The following is a 19,701-nucleotide window of genomic DNA, read 5'->3' on the forward strand; positions in this document are numbered from 1 at the left end:
AGGCACACAGGCAGTGGTGCCATTTGCGTCCTAAGAACTTAGTGTGGCTTTGCAGCCAGTCTAAGTTCAAGTGTGTCTCATAGTCTGAAAGTCCAAATTTCACAGGCATTTAAGACGTATTAGATTTACCAGAACTTTCGTTCCTACAGTGTATCCGGTTCTTTTATGATCATTTGTTTCCCATTATTTTAAGACTTAAAACATAGCTTGTAAATAAATGCAAATTCATTGGACTTTAATCATTCTTTGATTTTTATTCAGCTTATTATTAATGTAAACTTTTAAAAATTTCTATTTATCTATTTGAAAGTCAGAGTTGCAAAGAAGGAAAGGCAGAGGCAGAGAGAGAGAGGGAGAGACAGAGAGACAGAGAGATCTTGCATCCACTGGTTCACTCCCCAAGTGGCCACAATAGCCAGGGCTGGACCAGGCCAAGAGCCAGGAGCCAGGAGTTTCATCCTCTATTCCCAGGTGGGTGCAGAAGCTCAAGGACTTGGGCCATCCTTCACTGCTCTCCCAGACACATCAGCAGGAAGCTGGATCAGAAGTGGAGCCATAGGGACTCAAACCAGAGCCCATATGGGATGCTGGTACTGCAGGCAGTGGTTTTACTCACTGTGCCACAGCACCAGTCCCCAATGTTTGCATTTTAAGCCACGTAATTTTCCCATCATATTTTATTGTGGCAAGAACAAATAACATGAAATCTGTCTGGCTAGTAAATTTGTAAGTGTACAACATGTTGTTGATTACAGGTACAATGATGCATAATGAATTTGCTTTATTTTATTTGTTTTCTCAACTTTGACTTTCTTTCCATTGATTTGTAAGTCCCCATTTTCTCCTTCTCCAAACCCCTGAACACCACCCTTCTGCTCTTTGTTCTATGCACTTGACCATTTTAGAATCTACTGTATATGGAAACAAAAAGTATCTTTGTGACTGACTTATTTCACTTAGGATAATGTCTTCAAGATTCATTCATATTGTTGCACATCGCAGAATTTCCTTAGTTTTGCAAACTTTGAAAGTATTCCACTGTATGTGAATAGCACACTTTATCACTTCATCCATTGTTGGACATTTAGCTTGTGAATTTGCTGCAGTGAATGTGGGAAATTTGCTATCACTTCCACATCCTGATTTCAGTTCTTTATTTATAAATATCTAGAGGTGAGATTGACAGATCATGTGGTAATTCCATTTAAACAACTTATACACTGTTTTCCATCATGACTGCACCATTTGTGTTCCCACATATGCAAGGATTTCCATCTCTCTACGGGCACATAGGCGCTTCTTATCTTTCGGTTTTCTGATAACAGTCATCCTGATAAGTATGAGGTGATTTCTCGTTGTGACTTTGATCAGCGTTTTCCTGATAACTAATGATGTTGAGCAATTTTTTTTTATACCTTTTGGCCATTTTTATATCTTCTTTAGAGAAATGTCTATTCAAGTTCTTAGCTCAGTTTTTATAGGAATTTGTTACATATTTTAAAAATTAATCTCCTTTCAGTTACATAATTTGTGAAGATTTACTCCCATTCTGCAGGTGTTGTCTCCCTTGGTTGTTCATTTCTTTTACTGTGCAGGAGTTTTTTAGTTTGATATAATGCCTCTCACCTATATTTGCTCTTGTGACCTGTGCTTTAGGTGTTATATCCTTAAAATCATTGCCAAAACCAACATCATGAAACGTTTCCCATGTTTTTTGCTAGAGTTCTATAGTTTCTGGTCTCATGTTTTCCGCCTTCAATCCATTTTGAATTGATCTATTGTATGCTGTAACTTAAAAGTTCAGCCGGCGCCGCGGCTCAGTAGGCTAATCCTCCGCCTTGCGGCGCCGGCACACCGGGTTCTAGTCCCGGTCGGGGCACCGATCCTGTCCCGGTTGCCCCTCTTCCAGGCCAGCTCTCTGCTATGGCCCGGGAAGGCAGTGGAGGATGGCCCAAGTGCTTGGGCCCTGCACCCCATGGGAGACCAGGAGAAGCCCCTGGCTCCTGCCATCGGATCAGCGCGGTGCGCCGGCCGCAGCGGCCATTGGAGGGTGAACCAACGGCAAAAAGGAAGACCTTTCTCTCTGTCTCCCTCTACTGTCCACTCTGCCTGTCAAAAATTTAAAAAAAAAAAAAAACAGTAAAAGTTGAATTCATTCATTGACACATGGATATCCAGTTTTCTCAAGAGCATTTAAGAGACTATCTTTTCCCCATTTTATAGTCATGGCATCTAGTCATATAAATGAGCCTTTTTAAAACTATACATTTTATGAGGAAAGTATAGGTTTAAGTTGGAGAGTTTAAATTATTTAATTAATAACCAGATTGAGTCCTATTATAAGGTGTCTTTACTGAAATCTTGTACTATTATAAGTATTTGTTATAGATACATTCTAGTTTTAAAATCTATCAGGCCAAAATGCACTTTAATTATTTTTATTGAATCAATATTAAAGGAAATCTTTACACAAAAATATGATTAAGTATTTTAAATATTGGCACTGTGAGGAGAACTATATAGGTTTTGGATCTTAATTAAGGTGTTGTAGACCTTGGAAATGATCAGAAGACGTTAGCTGTTATTTTGAGCTAACAATGTGAGCTAAGTCAGACTTGAATCCCCACGTGTCTGCCAGATCACGGAATGTGCTTACATCTATTTGCAGGCTCCCTGGTGCAAGCACTGTGACTAATATTTACTTAAATTTATTTTGATTTTCACAGAATAGGGATCTTATTTCTTATAAATCAATCTTAATGTGAATTTGAAGTAAATTCAGACAATTCTGATTAGTTTTAATATATTATGTTGATCTGAGGACACAGTGCACCAGTACTTTCCAAGAAGAGCAGAGTGAGGAATTGAAACAACATCAATACATAAAATAGTCACTTGCTGCAAACTATCGCTCTGATGGGCAGAAGCCTTTACAGGTGTAACACAACCGTATATCAACTTCCCTGTCAGGGACATCACACATGCAGCAGAATCAACACTCTAACTGACCTCAATACTGCGCTATTGATTTAGTCTCCATGTTGTTATTAGCCTAATATTCTAAGGTTCAAGGAACTGGTTCTGTATAAAGTAAAGATCAGAAAGGAAGGCAGGAATCTAAATAGCTCCAGTCAAATGCAATCACTACTAGATTTTCAAACGTAAAAGTTAAAAGGATTAAAATGCAGTTGATAGAATTTTTAGGAGAAGCCTGAGTAGGTGTCACAAGAAAGTGATTTGGAGATAATTGTGTTCCTGCTGATCACTCTTTCCCAAGCCAAACCTCAGCTCTCCACCCCCAAGGGCAGACTGCTGTGGGTGTCCAGGTGTCCAGGGACCAGCATTCTGTAGCCTACACATAAGATGACCAACTTGTCCCAGTGTATCTTGGACTCCCCTGGTCACCAAATTCAACTCATCAGCAGCATCAAATGGGAGCTTTTAAAATAAGGATTCCAGAGCTAGCAGCTCAGATACTGAGTTTATCTTTATAACAATCAGTGAATTTAATTTTATAAACCACTTCAGGTGATTCTGATACTACAGGTGCTTGGGATACTCTGTTCTGGGAAGCATTATGCAGACTTCCTGATTTTGAAATACTATTTTCTAATTAAGATATGGAGTCAGGCTTGTATGTGTGTGTGTATGTGTCTATTTTTTCTTTCCCTTACCTCAAGATATCAACAATATTTGTACCTATATATTATTACTGTATTTTTTTCAATCTTGGTGTTTACTTGTGACACAGTGGAGTCTAGTTAAGTGTTAAGAAGTTTTTGGATACTGTACCAAGTACTTCTTTAAAAGCTCGCTCTTGCTCTCTCTTTCTCCATCTTTTTCTCTATCGCTCTATCTCTCTCCTTCCAGTAACCAGCACAGATTTTGTACATCCTGAGTATTCAACAAATAAACCAATTAACAAGAGAAGAAGAGAAGATACTTAGGAATCAGAGTTCAAAATCTTTTCACAGGCCATTGAAGATAACATTTAGACTATTTCATGCATTATGTGGTACCTGAAGGAGTTCTAAAATGAAGTGGAAGGGGAACTAAGGGGTTCATAAACAAAAGGAGAAGAAGAAACCATTCCATGTTGGAGGTTTAACTATGGGAGAATGTGTGAATGATGAAATTAGAGTTCAGCACTTAGCATTTTAGATTCTTCTCGAGACCCTAACAAGAGTATGGTCCTGTTCAGAAGGCACATCTGATCGGAATGAACATTTCTGGGACTTGAAAGAAGCTGGCACACGGGAACTCCTGCCAGATGTCTGTGCCACTTGTCAGGCGTGGCTTACTCAGGCTTGACTGATCTCATTTTCAAATTGAGTACATGGAAGGCACCATGTTTTGGCTCTTTGTTACTTACATGATGTAATTTCTTATCCATGTATGAGTGATGCCAGAGGATCACATTTGTGCAGAGTCAGATCCTGAGTCGGGTTTTGGGGTGAGCAGCAGATGACCATGAACACAGTTTACTTCGGTCCCCCTCCCCTCTTGCCCTCCTCCTCTTATTTTCCCCATCCATCCGAGTTGTTCAGCAAAAATGGAATCATTTTAGTGTATGTGGATTAGCTCAGTGAGAACATAAAATCCCCTCAGTGCAATTTGAGCTTTCTAATCTAATGCGAACGTATGTCTATATATTTCATTGAAAGCAGAGAGCAAAATGCAGCTGATGTAATCTGAGGTCATGCAGTGTTCTGTAATACTCTGAAATTCAGACCATGCTAGGAAGGGCACTCAGAAAGACCACAGTCTGTTTGAAACAGGGTTGTCACTATTGTACATTTGTGAAGGGTTTATTATGTCACTGATATTGTGTAAAGTGATCCTCCTGCATGTCAGAAACAATAATATTCTGGAAAATATTATAACAAAGTTGTTCTGCCAACATAAATCCTCGGTAAAATTCCACATGCGTCCCACAACAGCTCCTTCCACTGTTCTCTCCGACTCAGGGACTCTGATTCCATCACAGTGAGACCGATCTTGTTAAAATAAGTCAGATTATGGGCCTCCTCTTCTCAAACCCTCTAGCTGCTCCCGTTCTCATCGAAGTCTCCGACTGCGCTGTGTGTGATCCTTCTTGGAATATGCACTTGCTTATCTCCCTGGCCTCCCTGTCACCGCTGTCCGCCCCAGGGCTCTGCTCCAACCACAGGGGCCTGTGCTGTTCTCTGGACTTCCCACCACACTCCGGTCTCTGCACCTGCAGTACCCTCTCCCTGGAAAGCGCTCCCTCAGATGAACATGTGTCTGGACGCTTCTCTCTCTTCCTGTCCTTCCTCAAAGACCACTCCCCAGTAAAGCTTGCCCTGGTCACACTCTAAATTTGCTCCCTCCCCTTCAAAAGTGTTTCCTAGTCCAACACATCTCGCTGTGTTGTTATTCTCTACTTTCTGGAGGTGAAACTCCATGAAACATGTATTTTAAGCTCTTTTCTTTACTGTTGCTTCCCTGCATTGAGAAGATCCAGCTTGTAGTAGGCAGTGAAGACATATTTGTTGCATGTATGAATATATGGAATTTTGTCCATGGTTTGCATGGGGTATTGGACATCTCTCACTCTGCTTGAAAAGCTAGAACATACGTTTGTCTTTATCCTTGGACCATAACATGTAGGAAATCTGTGGAAAAATTCTATTATTTCATATTTTATATATGATTTATTGTTCTTTTTAGTACTGAGAATAACAAATTGAAATGTTATAATTGTTATTTTCTATCAGTACTTTTCTTTTGAATGATCCTGTTTAGTATGAAATGTCTTATGAAAAAAATTAAGATATATTTATTTATTTGAAAGGCAGAGTTACAGACAGGCAGAGAGAGAGAGAGAGGTCATCCATCCTCTGGTTTACTCCCCAAACTGACGGAGGTGGGCCAATCTGAAGCCAGGAGATAGGAGCTTCTTCTGGGTCTCCCATGCTGGTGCAGGGGCCCAAGGACCTGGGCCATCTTCTATTGCTTTCCCAGGCCCTAGCAGAGAGCAGGATCAGAAGTGGAGCAGCTGGTACTGGAATCAACCGGTGCCCATATGGGATGCCGGCACTATAGGCAGCAGCCTTACCTGCTACACCACAGTGTCAGCCCCTGAAAAAATTTTTACCAAGAAGTATGTAAGTATTCTTTCTATGACTCTTTACATTTTCTTATTAATGTTCTTTATGTAGAAGAGATTCAATTAGATTTATAAAGTGTGCTTTTAGATATGAAAGTCCAGTTTGCATTCTCTTCAATGAAATAATTGTTATTCCTAAAAATAGATCTAAAGATTGTATTTAAGTTTGAAAGACAATTTGCTAATCCATCATAGGAAATCATAAGTTGCTACATAAATATGTTTTAAAAATTCAGATATCACCCAGTGAGCATTTTGATGGACCCCTGACTATGCAGTTTCATTCCTTAGAAAAGGAGTTCTTGCATCACTGTGTCTCTTGCCAGTTCAGTGACAGCAGTGAGAGCCCTGCCCTGTCTCTGTCCTCATCTGATGTGTTTCCACCAGTGCTGGCTTTCATTAGGTAAATGTGAAAGTGTGACTTGAAGTTGTGACTTGAATCAGTCTGTGATGTGTGTGAAGCAGGGAGACAGTGGTCCTGTGTGGCAGTCCCTTTGCTGGTCAGATGTCTATATCCACAGACATTCCTCCACACCATGCTGGTGTGAGTGGGGGAGATTGATGCTGGCTCTGAGGCCATAGAGCATGTAGCACTGGAGCCTTGCTTGCACGATTTTGGGCTACACTCGGATGCCTGCGTAATGTCAGCCTTCTGTCTCAGAACATAGTTCTCTAGTGCTTTTACTTTGAAATAGCGGGGTTTGAAGTTCCTAAGAAATACTCATTCCATGGTTTCTAACAATAGTAATTTGTCATTGGTGTGCAAATTCTTTTTCACCCACAAAGGCTTAATGTCCATGTTGGTTTTGAAATGCATTTTACAAAGCAGTACTTGGTTCCAATATAACTAAAACTCATACCACCCTATTTTTATTAATAACAATTTTCTTTCTGTAGCCCTTGATATTAACACAAGATAAATTTCAAGAAAAAATTACGTTCCATCTTTTGTATTTCTCTCCCCACATATCGCATGCATTCCCTAAAAGCCCCACAAGCTTTTCTCCTGGAATTGTCCTGATTCTTTCTTCTCTTGTCATCTGATTGTGCATGTGGGAGTGATAGATGGTATAATTCTTAGAGGCTCTCTGGCTCTCTGGGGAGTGTTTGACTTGCTTGTTTCTCAGAGCAGTGGACACAGCACTGAGGCTGACATGGCTACCTGCAGTGCTATTATTCACTCTAATCTCAACAATACAGGGGGCTGGCCACGGACAGCTGGCCAAACAGTTGGCCAGCACTGCACAGAGTCCCCCGAGTAAGTCAGTGTGAGAACAAGCAAGACTTTTTGACTAAACAGGAGTTAGCCAGAGTAGAAAACAAGGGTATAGCACTGATATTGCTCTCGAGTGTCTGTCCGCAAATTGCATTTCACATAATTTTTTTTCTCATTGAACCTGATGATCATCCTGAGATCTACTTAGAGATTATCTCTCCCACTTCACAAATGAGGAAAATGGTTGCTGAGAAAGGTTAATGTGTTTGTCAAAGAGACAGTGACAGGGCTCAAGTCGTGGTCCTCTTACTCTAAGGCTCTCACACTTCATTCCATTTCTCAGCCTCTGTTGCTGAGCGAGTGTCTTGGGGTGACTAACAGAGCTTCACCCTCTGTTCTTTCTTCCACACACAACCCCTCCCTCCAGGAGCACTGGTACAATTACCTGGAGAGCGAACTGCTGTGTGACTGCTACTGAACCTGAGCAATGCCAGACACATCTCATTCCATGCCTGCTTTGAAAATAAACCTTGCATTGCTTTGGGTTAAGATTGATCAGGTCGTGTACTAGACATGTATAAAATGTATCTATTTATCTAAAATATACCACATTGCAGAATCTAAGACAAATACCATATGAAATTCTTCAAAAAGTTCATGGAAAATGTGCATTTTGAAAAACCGTGCATAGATTTTGTGGGATGGTGCTAAAAATGATTTAATTCAAATTTCTACTAACTTGAAGTATCTTTATAGATCTGAATATCTAAAGAATAAAAGCCAATAAAATAAAATTATATTTAACATAATCATCTTTCAAAGTGTGTAGTGTGAACCAGCAGTGCCAAATCTGAGGCAGAGTCAATCGTGTGGCTTAAAACTACAGACTTCGGCGTCTGAAAGGTCTGGATCAAATCTTGGCTCCGCCAGTTAATATCGGGTAACCTTGAGAGACTTGCCCAATTTTTTGCATCACTAAACCTTTTGCACAAAGCGATACTAACATCCTTTCTTTATAGAAGTGTTGCAGACTGTTTAATGTGCTTGTACAAAGGTAAGCTTGGTACCTAACTTAAAGTACTCTCTCAAAAGAAAGCTGCTTTTTCCATACCTGTAATTTTTCATATGCTCCATTACACAGGAAACACCTAACAACTTCATTATACACCAATATTGTTAAACTCCAAGAAATACATTTTTAAATAAATAAATAAAATGGTTCACTGTTAAATTTTTTTCTAAAATATAACGTCAGACTTTTGTTTTGCTCATGTTATAATTGAAAACTTACTTTGAATTGCATCAATATAAGTTTAAAATCCTTTATCCCTTGCAAGGTATTTTTATAGGGTGGAGAACTTTTTTTCTGCCATGAACAATTTGGATATTTCTAGCATCATTCACAGGCCATATGAAATTACCCATCTAAAAATTAGCCAGCTATAGATGTATTGAATTTTGAGTCCTGCTTTGATTTTGAGGGCCCCCCTTCCTCACCTCCCCAGTAAAAGGAGACAGAGGAGACCACCAAGTACTGTGGAAGAACAGTTGCATCCCAGACAGAAATGATCTCATTTATGGCTCCAACTCTTATTAGTCTTGTGACTCTGGATAAATTATGTAATCACATGTAGCTTTAACATGCTCACTGTGAAAGTAGGGGGAATAATCATTACCTCCCACTTCTGCCAGGAGAAGCCATGAAATAATCCATGTAAATAATGTAGAGTGTTAGGATAACTGCTTAATTAATGTTAATTGCCCTTCCTCTTTCTTTGTTTTGCTTTGTTTCAATTCCTTGTTTCTATTCTTATGAACGTAACACCTCAAGAAACACACAGAGCAAAGCAAAAATACTAAGGCATTTGAGAAAATCCAGTGAGGAAGAATTCATCTGGAAAAGACAAGAATGTTGAAAATTCTAATCATTTCACTGGAACCAGTGTTTGCTCAAAACAAACACTGCCCATAAGAACAGCTGCCGTGATTTACTTAGAAAGCAAGGCATAATATTTACAGGGGCCAAGAGGGCAGCATAAGAAAGTTCTTGAAATCTGACCTTTGGAGAGTCGGCACTGTACTATAAATCTCACTTCCTTAGTCAAAGGGATTAGCTTCCTGATCAGCTAATTCCATAGGGAAGAGAAATACGAGGGCATTAGCTCTGAGGGATCTTGCTTTACAAGGCCAGATTCTTTCAGATTACCCCGGCTGATTAAACAAACAGGGAGGTAACTCTTCAAATATTGCATAAATATGAGTGTTTGAGTAGGCATATGGATGTCACCGCACTACCAGAATGAAACATTGCAAAGCAGCAAACAAAGTAAATGCATGTAGTTGCACATAGTGATGTTTGATATCCAGACTTTCTGACTTTTCTCCCAGAAGTGCCATTAAAGCTGTCTAGGGAGGATTGCAGGTTAACCCTGCTTCTGATCTGCTCCGTGTGTGTATGCTGAAAATACAACTGAGCCAATGTGGTTGTTCACAGTTGATGCCTGTTCTTCTCGATATTCTTGGTGACCCTTTGTTGGAGGTGACAGTTTCATTGTGGTGGTCTCCAATCAAACTACCATCTCCTGATAAGATGAGAGAAAATCATGCAAGACATACAACTCTGTCGCACTTTCAAACACTTCTTAGCCACCAAGTGAAAAAGTTAAAAGCTGCTCTGTGAGTTTAATTAAATCCCAGGCTTTTGTCCGAGTACATAGAAACACGGCTCATGGAGCTTCACTTGGGCAGATGAGGCCGTTTCCACTAGGAGGACTTGGCCACATCTCTGGACCTCGTGACACGTGGGACATGATGGAATTCATGCCCGGTGGCGCTACAGTGAGGAGCACAGGTGACTGGCAGATGCGGGGGCATAGTCCCCGCTGAGCAATTGCACCTGTCTAATTTCACTAATGAACTTATTTCACTGTTGAGAAATCAGTCCTACTTTCTGAGATGGAAATGAAATTACTGAAAAGATTAGATATTAGCAGAGATAAAGGATTGTAATAACCACATCTGGAATGTGTGCTTCTTTTTCTTTTCAAAACCACTTTATTGAGGGTTGATTGACATATGAAAAAACCATCCATACTTGATGTGTGTAACTTGATGATGTGGAGATAAGAATACATTGTAGAATCATCCCCTTAACCTCTGCTATAAACCTATCTTTCATCTCTAAAAATCTCCTCTTTTTCTCCTTATTTATTATCATGCTTATTAGGGGAGGGGAAGGATAAGAACATTTAATGTAGGCTCTGTACCCTCAGCAAACTTTTAAGCATACAACCCAGTATTGTTAATTGTAGACACAATACTATATAGTAGATTCTTATTTGTCTTACGAAACCAAAATATTTACCTTTTCACCAATACCTCCCTACCCTCACCCTCAGACTCCTGGCAGCCACCATTCTACTCCCTCCTTCTAGATTTCAAATAGTTTAGATTCCTCAGGTAAATGATATTGTGCAGTATTTGTTCCTTTGTGTCTGACTTATTACACTTAGTACCATGTCCTTGGGGTTCGCCTGTGCTGTCCAAGTATGGGCTTTGATTATTAGTCTCTCAAATACCAACAACCTATGAGATATGTTTGCTATGTTAGGATTTTTAAAGTGTCTGTTTTCTGTCACATAAGACTAACTAAAATGAATATGAAATACAAGTTTTAAAAACTATAGCAAACAATGAACAAAAAGCAAAGTGTGAGACGAGTGAGTAAGTTGGAGATACATTACATTTGGAGCAGCTATAGTCATTTATAATATTTTATATATTTCAAAATAACCACAAGTACACTTTGAATGTCTCATCATAAGGATAATAAATGTGGTGACATGTCAATCATCTTGCTTCTGTCATTTGATATTGTGCATAGGGATAGATATAAGCATCACATTGTATCTATAAGCGTGCCCAATTTTGATTTGTCAGTTAAACTGTTACTTTAAAATAATGAAATATATAATAAACCAAGAAAATTATTCTAGTTCTTTGAATTTACTATGTATAAGAAATTGTATGATTTGCCATGGAAAACTCACGTGCAGTAGAATATTTTCTTAAATATCATGTTTCAGATTTTGCTAAACCATGGTTTTGGTATGTTTTAGCCAATTATTAACCTTCCTTTCTCCTTTGTGTTATTCAATGTTAAAGTTAATTTCATTATACTTTGGGTAAACATTTCAAATATTTGATAAAACCTGTTAAGTTGTCATCTAAATTATGAACAAAGAGTGGCATGGCTAAACATTTACAGATCTGCACATTTGTCATTTAGTCCTGTCTTGCCAATTATGGCTTTAGTCTTTTTTTGCAATATCCAAAATGAATAACTATTATCTCTCACCAGTTAAAGCACCTTTCTTTGCTGGCAGAAATATTATCATTTTCTAATAAAACAGAAGCAGACACTGCAGTCAATTCCAGGTAGGATTTGGTTATTACATTAATCCCATTGCCAATTGCTAAATTCCTTTGCAGGGTAATTAGATTGTTATCTGATTCTGTCTTGCTTCCACTGAGTCAAGATGTATGCAGGTGGAAAATGCATTAAATAAGCCATCTTACTTGATGGCTTCTTTTCAATATGAGTGAGTTTGTGCAAGTGTAAATTAAATTATATAAATTATTCTCCATACTTAGAAGTTTTAGAAAACCAGGCCATTTATTATGATGGTATATATATTTGGCCGAGAGACACTTAGAAGCATACCTTAAATGGCTAAGCATCTCTTCTGAACTTGTCTAGATTGGTTCTCGGATGCTTTCACTGACACTGTTTACAGCCATCTGCTGAAGCTGTGCTGCCGCTGACTATCCCTGAATTCTCCTTGGGTGCTGCTACATTAGAGTCTGAGAAAAAGATGATGCTTTCGTGTCAACTGAGTAGAGAAGGGAATTTGTCTCTGTTCATATTCAGGGAGCCATCTTTGACATCTTTGAAGTGAAGTTCCTGACCTCCCCTTCATCTTTTCCTAACCAAAAAATCTCAGCCTTGTCCCCGTGCCCAACTTCAGTGGCACCCAGTGTGTGTCTCTACACAAGCTTTTCAAGACACCCTGCTGTCCTCACCTGATTATACATCAGTCTTCACCTCATTTGTGCCATCTCAAGGGACATCCAGATACCTTCCCAGTCGCCAGAGGCTTCCTGGGGGTCCTCAGCGTTCGTTAAATACGTAATTCAGAGGAGTTTTCCTGGAGGCCTCAACCTCAGTGCCAATTATACTTTAGAAACAAAAACTTCCAAAAATCTACCTGTGTTGTCATGCTAAAGGGAGAAAGAAATTGCCTGTCAGCTCCCAGGTTGTCTGGATAATTGTTAACAACGCCTTCTAAATAGCCTTTTTATGTTTTTCTTAATAACAGGAAGACAGGAGAGGAGGACCCTCTCCTTCTATGTCAGTGAGGGTTTGGGATGCCTTGCAAGCCATCGCCTGAAGACAATACCTGACCTTTCCAACCAGAGCTTCTGTTACTGGCAGACTAAGCTGTGGCACACACTTCAGAGTAGATTCTCTTCAGAAACAAATGACAATGTCATCCTGCATAACAGTGGTCCAGAGTACTAATGGTGAAAATGATTGATATGGAAATTTCAGCAGCATTTAAAAAATGTTATTACTTCAAAAGCATTTCTCTCTTAGATATATTTTATTAATTTGTTTATAAATCACTACCCTTATTTCCACTGACACCTTAAACAGAGGACTTCAATAAGCATAAAATTGTTTTGGTTTTTATAAGATTGATATAAAACACTTTTAAATCATAGTAGCTTTTTGGGTATGAATATTTCCTTTGGGGGAAAATATTAAATACATTATACTTGCATTTAATTTTTTTCTTATTCTTTGGACAGGATAATATTTTTACAGTGAAGAACCAAGGCTTAAACTAAGTAAAGCATGTTCTAAGTGACAAAAAATGGTAGATCTTCAATTTTAAATACTAAGTATAGAAAATGCACATGTTTGGGTAATTTATAGAATGTGTGCTTGATAAACAGAATTTAAAGTTAAATTGAGCAAGACCAATATGACATGCTTAAAAGCAAACACATGATGCATGTTCAAGTATGGGAGCAATGTTCTGACTTCAAAGAAGTATCAGTTTGGCCGGCGCCATGGCTCAACAGGCTAATCCTCCGCCTTGCGGCGCCGGCACACCGGGTTCTAGTCCCGGTCGGGGCACCGATCCTGTCCCGGTTGCCCCTCTTCCAGGCCAGCTCTCTGCTGTGGCCAGGGAGTGCAGTGGAGGATGGCCCAAGTGTTTGGGCTCTGCACCCCATGGGAGACCAGGAGAAGCACCTGGCTCCTGCCATCGGAACAGCGCGGTGCGCCGGCCGCAGCGCGCTACTGCGGCGGCCATTAGAGGGTGAACCAACGGCAAAGGAAGACCTTTCTCTCTGTCTCTCTCTCTCTCTCACTGTCCACTCTGCCTGTCAAAAATAAAAAAAATAAAATAAATAAATAAAAAAAAAGTATCAGTTTGTCACAGCTCGGCTATTATTTAACATTATTTAAATTATCTTAATGCCACTATGAACACCCTTAAAAGTTCAGTGAAAATTTAAAACACATATCTTTCATTTTCATGATGAAAAAATGCAAAATGCAGTTGCTAACAGATAACTTTTATCAAATCTGTAGCTAAAACTAAGTTTAAATTTATAGGTTTTATATCAAGAACTAGAAGAATTTATAATCCCATCGTTTTATTAAAACCAAAATTCAATTTTGTGGAGTTGTGAACCAATCTTGTTGCATCCACTATTATTACAACTTCCAAACACAACTTAAATGTAGAGACACACACTCCATTACTAGGTTGTTTATCAATAGAGTCACACAATTTCTCATACTTTGTGAAAAAAGTATATTTATATTAGAGATAGAGACTAAAGTTTTAGAGAAATTAACTTGTCCAAGGTTAGACAGGTACTTGGAGCAAAGCATTGAAATCAAACTCATTTGGCTCTAAAAGAAATATGGATAAGTGACTTACTCAGTTTTCAAAAGTGTCATATGCACTATAGACCTCAGCTACTGCCAGATGATTTACTTTGTTCTAGTTCCCTGAATATAGCAAGCATTGTAAAGTCTACAACCATAGCCTTGCATTTCCTCGTGCCTTCAGATGTGACCTGTCCTTGGGCAAAATGAAAGCCTCATATTCAAAGACTTCCAAGCCATTGCACTCTGAACTACACAGCTCATTGGAGAACTTAGGGTCCCAGCTAACGTTAATACTAATACCGCATATCATCGGTTCCCTGAGATATAGAATAGGTCGCCTCCATTCACAGCAGCCTCCAGAGAGTATGTTACAGGAATTGCCACATAGAAATTATTCAGTCAATATTTATTTACTGCCAGTGACTGGCACCTGGAGGGATGCCTAGTAGCCGTGGCTTCCCTGGAGTCCTGGTATAATTTAGTGCAGCCAGAGACCTCTTTAGTTCACAGAATTGAAGTAAACGTCTTGATCTTATGGTGTCTGCTGGCATCGTGGGACAGGCAAAGCAATATCTTAAGACCGGTTCAAAGGAATTCATTTTGAGAAGAGTTTATAGAGGTTATATTTCTTTGCCCTTCACAAAATCTCTCATTTCAGCCACAAACACATATTCTCAATTCCCTCCATAAGTAATACATGAATTGTCAGGAAAGATAGCCACCGTGAACCTATACATGGAACGTCGTCCCCTAATTTACTTGGAGTTCTTTGTCCATGAAGATGCTGTCTAGTGATCCTCCCTTACAACATTCTGGGCCAAAGATATCACTCTGACTCTTGCGCTTCCTCTCTCATGTCCAGTATTGCTTATTATTGACAAATTCTACACATCGACCGAGGAAAAAGGAAATTTATGTGTGTGTGTGTGTGTGTTTTTTTAAGAATTAATTTAAGAGGTAGAGTTACCAACAGAGAAGGAGAGACAGAAAGGTCTTCCATCTGCTGGTTCACTTCACAGATGGCCGCAAAACAGCCCGAATTGGGCTGATCCAGAGCCAGGAGTTTCTTCACAATCTCACCCATGGGTACAATGGCCCAAGCACTTGGGCCATCTTCCACTGCTTTCCCAGGCACATCAGCTGGGAGCTGGATTGGAAGAAGTGCAGCTGAGACATGACAGGCTCCCAAATGGGATGCCAGCACTGCAGGTGGAGGCTGAGCCTACTATGTCAAGGTGCCAACCGCTATGTTCTTAAATATCTAATTGACTAATCTCACAAAAAAGTTCTGATTACAATTTGGAAGTTTAAAATAACATTTTTAAATTTGCCAGTGCCTTGGCTCAACAGGCTAATCCTCCACCTTGCGGCGCCGGCACATCGGGTTCTAGTCCTGGTTGGGGCGCCGGATTCTATCCCGGTTGCCCCTCTTCCAGGCCAGCTCTCTGCTATGGCCCAGGAAGGCAGTGGAGGATGGCCCAAGTGCTTGGGCCCTGAACCCACATGGGAGACCAGGAGAAGCACCTGGCTCCTGGCTTCGGATCAGTGCAATGCGCCGGCCGCAGCGGCCATTGGAGGGTGAACCAACGGCAAAAAGAAAGACCTTTCTCTCTGTCTCTCTCTCTCTCACTATCTACTCTGTCAAAAAAAAAAAAATTAAATTCAATAATACGATTTTCCAAAAGGTAAATCTGTTGGGGAATAAAAAAGGTAGATCCCAGACAAAAACTGGAGCTAGTGATGAAAAGCTGCCCCTTGCAACCTTGGAGAGGTGACATTGCTTAGTAAAAATCAAGTCTGAGGCTGGCGTTATGGCATAGCTGTTTAAGCCTCCACCTGTGACACCCATGTTCTAAATGGGCACTATTTCAAGTCCCAGCTGCTCCATTTTCAATCCAACTCCCTGCTAAAGAGCATAGAAAGCAATGGAAGATGGCCCAAGTGCTGGGACCCTGCTACCCACGTGGGAGACCCTGATGAATCTGTTGATTCTTGTCTTTGACTTGACCCAGCCCTGGCCATTGTGGGGCCATTTGGGAAGAGAACCAGTGGATGGAAGATCTATCTCTCTTTCTCTCTGTAACCCTGTCTTTCAAATAAATGGATAATTAAAAAAAAAAAAAAAAAGAATCAACTTCTGTGGTTCCTGTCTTGTTCCCCTATACTTGCAGCATTATCTTAGGCAAATAATTAGTTTCTCTAAGTTTTTATTTTCTAATTTTTATGGGCATTTGTATCTGTTGGGTTATAGGTAAGGTCACCTTAAGAATTAAATAATTTCTGGCATAAAGTAAGCAGTTAACATGTTTATATTTAACATGTATATTACGTATATTTGTATCTGATATACTTAGATAAAAATGAAGTCGGAAAAGAGAGAAAGTCGAAGTCTCCGAGCAGCCTATTGATTTCACAAAGACTTGAGAGAGCCAGTCTCAGTCTCAGATGGCCTTAGACAGTTATCATGGTAATCTTTGAGGTCTAAATGTATCATAATTCTTTGCACATAATTTTACTGATGAAACATTTGTGCTTAACCTCTAGTCCATATTGTGTGCTTGATTCTATGGTTTCAGATTCATAATTCAGATTCAAATTGGATTTTTTTGCCTCCTCTTTTTTTTTTGCTTCCTCTGGTCATTTTCAGAGAAGCCCTTACACACCTATCCCCATCCCCTCCTGTGTTTTTGGCTCTTTTCCTTGGACTTTACAACAACCTTAATCCTTGACTTCGTTCTACAATCCATGGTAGATGCAAAAATTATTTTCTATCTCCTAACTACCTTGAGAAAGCATTTAACCCCCTTCTTCCAATAGGTAGAAGTCTTGTTACTAACAAAAAAAATTTCAAATTGTAGGCATAAAAATCATTTTTTAAAGTTGTTGGAGAAAAGCTATAGTAAACTGTTCATTAATAAACTATGCAAGCGATTGAAAATCCTTTTTCAGTAGCCCATGTCATACTTAAAATATGAAAGGAAATAAAACTGTAAGCTTTGAAGAAAAGATAAGCTCAGATGCCTGCTGGACAATGAGAAAACCGAGGTATGAGTCATGACTATTAGACAATATAACTGCATTTACAAGAAACATGTCTGTATAGGATTTCATAGTTTACAAAATTTATTTACATTTATCATTGAATTTTATCTAGGAACATCATTTGAAAAATAGGGTATATTACTAAACACATTTTATAGTTAAGGTATGGGGTACCTAGAAGTTAATTAACTTTCAAGAGTCCACAATTAGGAGTTGACCCAAGGTCTAAAACTTCTGATTCCTGAGCGAGCGTTGCTTCCACTCCCAGATTTTACCTCTGCCTTTCCCTTTCACACCGAGTCTCACTGTTCTCGCTCTATTCTAATCGTCCACACTACACTTTTCAATACCAGACTCAGATATCTGTGAAATTACACACACACTTCCCATTCAGGGCAACGTATGTAGTGCCAAGGTCCCTGAGAGGTACAGTTCTTACAACATAAATCTTCTGTGACATATTACTCATTCCCATGCTGAGTACACATTTTCAATGAAAACTATTAGCAGAACTTAGAGAAATTCAATTAAAAGAAAAGAGAGAGAGTCCTCCTTAGGGACTTCATTCTATTCATCTGAAAGCATAGTTATGGCCATTTTCTTTTTGTTAATGTTAAATAATGGATTCCTTTCCAGAAGCAAGTGCAGTGTTAGTGCAGATTTAACCAGAGTACTACAATTTCAAGGATAATGCACATAATGGTGGGGGGGGGGGGGGGGTGGGGGTGGGAAGGGAGCTTGTTCTTTTTTATTTTATTTGAAAGGATTTGCTGTTTTAAAAAAGTAAAAAAAAAAAAAATCAAGGTAAAGCTGATGAATAAGATTGATTAGATGTACAAAACCATTTTTGGCCTAAAGGTAAATTAGAAGGTTTGTCACTAACAAAAAATCTTTTCAAATGTAGGCATAAAGTTGTTGCAGGAAATCTGCACATGAACTGCTCATTTTCCATTTAAAATAAACTATGCAAGTGTTTCCACTCCCTTCTTTCAGTGTCCCGTGTCACGCTTAAAATATGAAAGGAAATAAAACTGCAAGCCTGCTATATTTGCAGAGTAATCAAGGACTATGGTATATTTATCCCATTTCCTCACTCCTCCCTTCTTGTTATTTCAGTCTTTCTCATCAAAACACTTACTTTTCACTGAATCTTTGCAAATTACCTTCTCATGCATATTCACTGGAAAATCACAGTGATTCTGTAATGCCACAGCTTCTGTGCCATTGCGTCGCAGCAGGGCAGGCCCCCGCCAGACAGGCTGCTGTCCCCAGTGCAGTCTCCTGGGGACAGAACACTAGCTTTCCACCATAACTTGTTGCCATAGTCCTTCAACCAGCAACTTTAATCTCCCTTGAAATAATACAGCATTTATCACGAGAGCTAGCACCAATAAATTCTATCCCATTCACAACTAGAATTATCCTAAGGGGAGCTGACCTTTTATATTTTTAATGAAGATTTTATCTTTCATTTTTCATGAAACAAGTGGTTTGGTATTTTGTTATTTCACAGGTGAATCAAATGTATATCATAGTATTTTCCATGAGATTTATTCCTTAAATTTATAATATTTTGGTGGGAGGAATTCAATCTTGAAGGATTTCACAGATAGAGTAAAAAAATCTGTCATTAGGGTAATCTGTATACATAGATTATAATCCTGTCTTGAAAATCAATTTTCCCATTGTCCTTGGATCTGCACAGTTTAAGGATGCCACAGGATTGCTTTGTCTCAGTTTTAAAAGCTAAAAGAAAAATGCTTCCTATATACTTCTATATACTTCCTATATACTGACCTATATACTGACTTGTATTTATAAATTTACTTCTACCTTTATGACAACTGATGAGAACCTCACAGTAGACCACCTTAGGTATTCTTCTCCTGGCTGAAGTCATAGGACACAAGTGTGCCATGCAGTTATCAATACCTGATGAAACTATGAAGCAGAACTAAAATTTAAAAACACCCCTCTTCCCTTCTGTAACAAACCCTTCAGGAACAATACCAGATGCGTGAATACTAAGAATCTCTTTGGGATTTTATGGATCAACTAGACTATATCTCTCACTCAATATAGAAATCCATTGTAGATCAGTCTTGGCATATTGTGCTCTTATTTCTCAACAAAAGTTCCTAAAAAAGAAGCCGCACAATGTTTTTGTCCTTTTGCTTTTTACCTTAAAGTATCATGTGTTCAATGAAGAGAACAGGTAATAGATTGTTAGTACTTTTAAGGAAAATTTCTAAAACAAAAGATTTAGATTAGAACACCAAACAATATATTATATTTGAAAATGTTGCAATTAAAAATATAGCTAATTATTAGACCACAATCTAACTA

The sequence above is a fragment of the Lepus europaeus genome, chromosome 1 (assembly GCF_033115175.1).
Source record: "Lepus europaeus isolate LE1 chromosome 1, mLepTim1.pri, whole genome shotgun sequence".
Taxonomy (NCBI): domain Eukaryota; kingdom Metazoa; phylum Chordata; class Mammalia; order Lagomorpha; family Leporidae; genus Lepus; species Lepus europaeus.